Source organism: Ambystoma mexicanum, chromosome 10 (assembly GCF_040938575.1).
Source record: "Ambystoma mexicanum isolate Mex_15411 chromosome 10, UKY_AmexF1_1, whole genome shotgun sequence".
NCBI lineage: Eukaryota > Metazoa > Chordata > Amphibia > Caudata > Ambystomatidae > Ambystoma > Ambystoma mexicanum.
The window spans coordinates 723,977,726-723,984,902 of NC_090932.1; positions in this window are offsets into that span (position 1 = coordinate 723,977,726).

The following is a 7,177-nucleotide window of genomic DNA, read 5'->3' on the forward strand; positions in this document are numbered from 1 at the left end:
GTGCAGGAATTTCACGTGCCAAATCACTCCGTATCAAGCTGGCCACCCGAAAACACACGGAACACCACGCTCCTGCCCAGAAGGCCGAGTTACTGCCCCCCCAGTGCCCTGAGCAGCCTCCCACGTGCTATCTGCTGCTGCCTGCCTGCCTGCCTGCCTGCTGCCACCGTGCCCTGCCATTTGGTGCCTGCACATCAGCCATCTGCAGGGGTCCAGTTGCTGTGTCCACCCCTGCTGGAACTGAAGACTCCCAACTGGGATCACATCGCTCCACAGCCCAGCCCCAGGACCCAGTTGCCCACCCACACCTGCCTCTGGGGTTGCCATGTCGGGCACTTCCACATCTGGCACCAGTGGCAACCCCAGGCCAGAGGGGCAGAGGGGCACCAGCTTCACTGCCACCGAAGTTGGTGTCCTGGTGGAGCATGTCCTGGGGCAGTATGATGCCCTCTTTGGATCGTCCCGCGCCAGCAAGGAAGGACGGGAGAGGATCTGGGCCGACTGTGTGGTTGCCATCAACGCGGAGGGGGTGGCAACCCGCAACGTCCAGAAGATCAAGAAGCGCTGGGAGGACTTGAGGTCCAGGACCCTTGTGAAGGCCCGGCGCCTCGTGGAGGGGGGCCGGGGCCGCATGAGTTCCATCCAGAAGAGGGTCCTGGAACGCGTACGCCCAGCGCTCCACGCCCAGGTCCTTGAGAGGGAGGCCCGTCTGGAGTTGAGCGGTAAGTGTGCAAGCATTACTGTGTGAGACAGGGCATGTTGCGGTGTGCTTATTCTATGATACTTGCCTGTATGTGTGCCATGGGCCATGTATGCATGTATGTGTGCAGGGACATCATGGTAATGCATGTGCGACCAGTGATGTGTGACCCACATGGTTGTTGCATGTGTTGAAATGCGGCATGGGGAGCCCTATGCAGATTTAGGACATGAGAGCATGCCAGTCTCTGTACCTGGACATGGATGGGGGTGAAGGATGGGTGCTGATGCCAGGTACATATATGGTAGCCATGTCTGTGTGCCTGACCTGCGTGTCTGTGACTTGTGCATGCCATGGATGCTTGACACATGTGTGTGACAATGCACAGATTCAGTGACGCACCCAACTTACCCTTGTTTCGCCTGTGTTCGGTGTGTTTGGGGCCAGATGGATGTGACTGAGGTGAAGTGTGTGCATGTGATATGCATGAGCCATGATGCATGTGAGTTACATATCATTGAATGTTTCAAGACTCAATTGGACATGCATGGAAATGTGCATGGCATGCACCATGCCTGTTACTGTGTGTGTTTTGCCTGGACTGACCCATGTGTTGTGGAGGGACATGATGGAAGTGTACTTTGACAGGGGTGCTCATCTGCTATTGCTTCCTGTCTAGGGGACCATTGTACAGTAGCCTGATGCTTGTGTCCTTTGTCTCCCTCTACGCAGCGGCTAGTGAAGAAGAGGGCGGAGACGGCGCTGTGGAGCAAGGCGGCGGGGATGCCCCCACGGCTGCAGCGGAAGGGGTGGGTGAGCCCCCACAGGGGCCTGCTACGGCGGGAGACGGTGAGGAGCCATCCAGGTTGGTGGTTTGCACAGAGGAGGAGGAGGCCGACACTGGTGCACACATGGGGCCTGGTGGGAGCATCCCTGCTGGTGCAAGTGGTGCAGTCCAGGGCCAGGGGCAGGAGGCAGCACAGGTCACCGTGGAGGTGCCTGTGCATGTCGCTGTCCCTGACCCTGTGAGTGCACCACCATGCACCAGCAGGGATGCCCCGTCCCAGGCCCATCCGCAGGTAGAGGGGATGTCCATGTCAACTGACTCCCCTCCACCTGCGGCCGTGGGAACCCCTGGCCGCGTGGAGCAGGTCCTGATTGGGGTCGCGATGCGCACGGCTGTGATTCGTGATGACGTGCGTGCTTCCCGGGAGGAGCACGCACGTCATCACGAAGTGCACCGTGCCGACGTGGCCCAATTGGGATCGGCCATGTTCGGGGGGTTCCTGCATGTGTTGGCCAATCTGACGGCCCTCTCCTCCTCTGTGCAGGCTATCCACCGGTCGTTCTCCTTGCCGTCTTCCGGCCCAGATGCCACCATGGCCCCCTGTGGACCTGCCCCGACCAATGCAGCCAGCTCGGTGGGGATCCCATCCCTGCCACAGTTGGGAGTCGGAGGTCCAGCAGGGGTGGACAACACAGCAAGTGGACCCCAGCAGATGGAAGATGTGCCGGCATCATCGGGCAGGGCACGTGCACGACGGCGTCGGTGGTTACCATCAGCCTGGATGCCGTCGTGCTGGCAGAGGCAGTGGCGTCGGAGGCAGCAGCGGGCTCGACGTGGGAGCCATCATGGCTCAGGGCCATCAAGATCAGAGGGGCAGGCATCGGCCGGAGGGCAGGGCAACCCTGGCATGGCGGTGTGTTCCGTGTGGGAGGAGTTTGGCCAGCGGATAGGTGCGGAGCGGCAGCGGGCGGAAGAGGAGCGGCTCGCCATGGCCAGGGCGGAGATCTCCATGCGTCGGGCATTGAGGCGGGCTGAGTGCCTCGAGGAGGCTCGCAGGGATTTTGGTGAGCACATGGGGTTGTCCCTGCGAGACCTCGGGGCCAGGACAGAGTCCCGCCTCCAGGACATTGACATGGAGTTCGAGGATGCCCTGGCCAGCATCACCAAGTGAGCCGCAGGACTTGCCCGCTGCCTTTGTATATAGTTTTTTAGTTAGTTAGTGCTAGGTTTCCTTTATTTATTTTTATTATTTTGGACCGCTCGGACAATGGCCACTTTTTTGTACATATTTTTTTTATTAGTTAGTATTAGGTTTCATTTGTGGTGTTGGGCTCATGGACCCTGGAACATTCCTGTATATATTGTTATTTTTTGGGAGATACATTTTTTTATTTTCTTATTGTTTACACCATGACGTAATGGTTTTTCTTTGATTTCCTACTACATGGTTTTGCTTTGGACAAATTCTATTAATTTTTTAATCCTTTGTTTTTTGGTTTATCATTTTTGTTCTCGGACATGGACCTTTTATTTACTTTGCCACATAGTTGTATGTTTTATTAGTTTACTTATTTTTTGTTTTTAATACATTTTTATATTTTCTTACACTTGTGTTATTTTCTCTTTGGTTTCTTACATGTCATGATATGGGTTTTGACATTCACTTGCACCCATTGTGTATGTGTGTGTGACGGACATGTGTTCTTTTGCATACTTGCCTTTGGGGTTGTGTCATGTGATTGCATTCACTATGTGGGTGCATGCAATCCTTGCCTGGGTGTTTGTGCTGGGTATGCTGGCCATTACTGCCATGATTGTGTATCGTCAGGACCTGGGGCCAGGGGGACATGGGTGGGGGCCTGCTGGCAGGTTCCCCACAGTGCTGGGGGTGGTGGGAGACATGGGTGGGGGCCTGGTGGAGGGTGTCCCTGGTGGATGTGGGGTGGGGGTGGTGGGAGACATGGGTTGAACATGGGTGGGGGCCTGCTGGCAGGTTCCCCACAGTGCTGGGGGTGGTGGGAGACATGGGTGGGGGCCTGGTGGAGGGTGTCCCTGGTGGATGGGGGGTGGGGGTGGTGGGAGACATGGGTGGGGGCCTGGTGGAGGGTGTCCCTGGTGGATGGGGGGTGGGGGTGGTGGGAGACATGGGTGGGGGCCTGGTGGAGGGTGTCCCTGGTGGATGGGGGGTGGGGGTGGTGGGAGACATGGGTGGGGGCCTGGTGGAGGGTGTCCCTGGTGGATGGGGGGTGGGGGTGGTGGGAGACATGGGTGGGGGCCTGGTGGAGGGTGTCCCTGGTGGATGGGGGGTGGGGGGGTGGGAGACATGGGTGGGGGCCTGGTGGAGGGTGTCCCTGGTGGATGTGGGGTGGGGGTGGTGGGAGACATGGGTGGGGGCATGGTGGAGGGTGCCCCTGGTGGATGGGGGGTGGGGGTGGTGGGAGACATGGGTTGGACATGGGTGGGGGCCTGCTGGCAGGTTCCCCACAGTGCTGGGGGTGGGGGTGGTGGGAGACATGGGTGGGGGCCTGGTGGAGGGTGTCCCTGGTGGATGGGGGGTGGGGGTGGTGGGAGACATGGGTGGGGGCCTGGTGGAGGGTGTCCCTGGTGGATGGGGGGTGGGGGTGGTGGGAGACATGGGTGGGGGCCTGGTGGAGGGTGTCCCTGGTGGATGGGGGGTGGGGGTGGTGGGAGACATGGGTGGGGGCCTGGTGGAGGGTGTCCCTGGTGGATGGGGGGTGGGGGGGTGGGAGACATGGGTGGGGGCCTGGTGGAGGGTGTCCCTGGTGGATGTGGGGTGGGGGTGGTGGGAGACATGGGTGGGGGCATGGTGGAGGGTGCCCCTGGTGGATGGGGGGTGGGGGTGGTGGGAGACATGGGTTGGACATGGGTGGGGGCCTGCTGGCAGGTTCCCCACAGTGCTGGGGGTGGGGGTGGTGGGAGACATGGGTGGGGGCCTGGTGGAGGGTGTCCCTGGTGGATGGGGGGTGGGGGTGGTGGGAGACATGGGTGGGGGCCTGGTGGAGGGTGTCCCTGGTGGATGGGGGGTGGGGGTGGTGGGAGACATGGGTGGGGGCCTGGTGGAGGGTGTCCCTGGTGGATGTGGGGTGGGGGTGGTGGGAGACATGGGTGGGGGCATGGTGGAGGGTGCCCCTGGTGGATGGGGGGTGGGGGTGGTGGGAGACATGGGTTGGACATGGGTGGGGGCCTGCTGGCAGGTTCCCCACAGTGCTGGGGGTGGGGGTGGTGGGAGACATGGGTGGGGGCCTGGTGGAGGGTGTCCCTGGTGGATGGGGGGTGGGGGTGGTGGGAGACATGGGTGGGGGCCTGGTGGAGGGTGTCCCTGGTGGATGGGGGGTGGGGGTGGTGGGAGACATGGGTTGGGGCATGGTGGAGGGTGCCCCTGGTGGATGGTGGGTGGGGGTGGTGGGAGACATGGGTTGGACATGGGTGGGGGCCTGCTGGCAGGTTCCCCACAGTGCTGGGGGTGGGGGTGGTGGGAGACATGGGTGGGGGCCTGGTGGAGGGTGTCCCTGGTGGATGGGGGGTGGGGGTGGTGGGAGACATGGGTGGGGGCCTGGTGGAGGGTGTCCCTGGTGGATGGGGGGTGGGGGGGGTGGGAGACATGGGTGGGGGCCTGGTGGAGGGTGTCCCTGGTGGATGTGGGGTGGGGGTGGTGGGAGACATGGGTGGGGGCATGGTGGAGGGTGCCCCTGGTGGATGGGGGGTGGGGGTGGTGGGAGACATGGGTTGGACATGGGTGGGGGCCTGCTGGCAGGTTCCCCACAGTGCTGGGGGTGGGGGTGGTGGGAGACATGGGTGGGGGCCTGGTGGAGGGTGTCCCTGGTGGATGGGGGGTGGGGGTGGTGGGAGACATGGGTGGGGGCCTGGTGGAGGGTGTCCCTGGTGGATGGGGGGTGGGGGTGGTGGGAGACATGAGCAGGTGTGCAGGGTAGTTCCCTGTGGTGTGTGCTGCCTGCAGGGGCCGTGGAGGGTGTACAGGTAATGCCTGGGAGCACACAGCCAATTCGCGTGTGGAACTTCCCGCGCACCCCTGAAATCCACGTACCCGGCCATATCGCGTGTGGAACTTCCCGCGCACCCCTGAAATCCACGTACCCTGACTAATCGCGTGTGGAACTTCCCGCGCACCCCTGAAATCCACGTACCCGGCCATATCGCGTGTGGAACTTCCCGCGCACCCCTGAAATCCACGTAGCCGGCCATATCGCGTGTGGAACTTCCCGCGCACCCCTGCAATCCACGTACCCTGCCATATCGCGTGTGGAACTTCCCGCGCACCCCTGAAATCCACGTACCCGGCCATATCGCGTGTGGAACTTCCCGCGCACCCCTGAAATCCACGTATCCGGCCATATCGCGTGTGCAACTTCCCGCGCACCCCTGCAATCCACGTACCCTGACTAATCGCGTGTGGAACTTCCCGCGCACCCCTGGAATCCACGTACCCGGCCATATCGCGTGTGCAACTTCCCGCGCACCCCTGCAATCCACGTACCCTGACTAATCGCGTGTGGAACTTCCCGCGCACCCCTGAAATCCACGTACCCGGCCATATCGCGTGTGGAACTTCCCGCGCACCCCTGCAATCCACGTACCCTGACTAATCGCGTGTGGAACTTCCCGCGCACCCCTGAAATCCACGTACCCGGCCATATCGCGTGTGCAACTTCCCGCGCACCCCTGCAATCCACGTACCCTGACTAATCGCGTGTGGAACTTCCCGCGCACCCCTGAAATCCACGTACCCGGCCCTATCGCGTGTGGAACTTCCCGCGCACCCCTGCAATCCACGTACCCTGACTAATCGCGTGTGGAACTTCCCGCGCACCCCTGAAATCCACGTACCCGGCCATATCGCGTGTGCAACTTCCCGCGCACCCCTGCAATCCACGTACCCTGACTAATCGCGTGTGGAACTTCCCGCGCACCCCTGAAATCCACGTACCCGGCCATATCGCGTGTGCAACTTCCCGCGCACCCCTGCAATCCACGTACCCTGACTAATCGCGTTTGGAACTTCCCGCGCACCCCTGAAATCCACGTACCCGGCCATATCGCGTGTGGAACTTCCCGCGCACCCCTGCAATCCACGTACCCTGACTAATCGCGTGTGGAACTTCCCGCGCACCCCTGAAATCCACGTACCCGGCCATATCGCGTGTGCAACTTCCCGCGCACCCCGGTATACACGCACACGTTTATTTTTTCTCTCAGCGCGTGTCTGTGTTTGTGGGTACCCCTTTGTACGTCATTTGTCCTGGAGGGCCACAGTATTGGACATTGATCATGTCTGTATATAGGTGCTATTTGTTGGCGCACCTTTTAGCGCACATTTCTTGCAGGCGCAGAGACGCTACCGCCTGCTTTCTTGTGGCGGTCGTGTTTGTGCCTGTTTGTGCCTGTGCGCTGCTTTGAGCGTGCGCTTTTTTGCCCTATTCTATTCCATGAATACGTGTTGTATGCGAGCGTGTGGGCGTTCCGCGCACTTGCCTCCTAAACTTTCCCCGTGCCGCCCACATTCTTCCCCATTCCGAGTGTTGTGCCCCATTTTATTCCCCATTCCGAGTGTCCCGCCCTGTGTTCCGCCTACTTTAGAGCTGTGCGCTGCGCTCGGAGTGATAGCGCAGTGGCCGTGGCGCACGACGTTGGTTGACCTGTGCGCCGGCCTG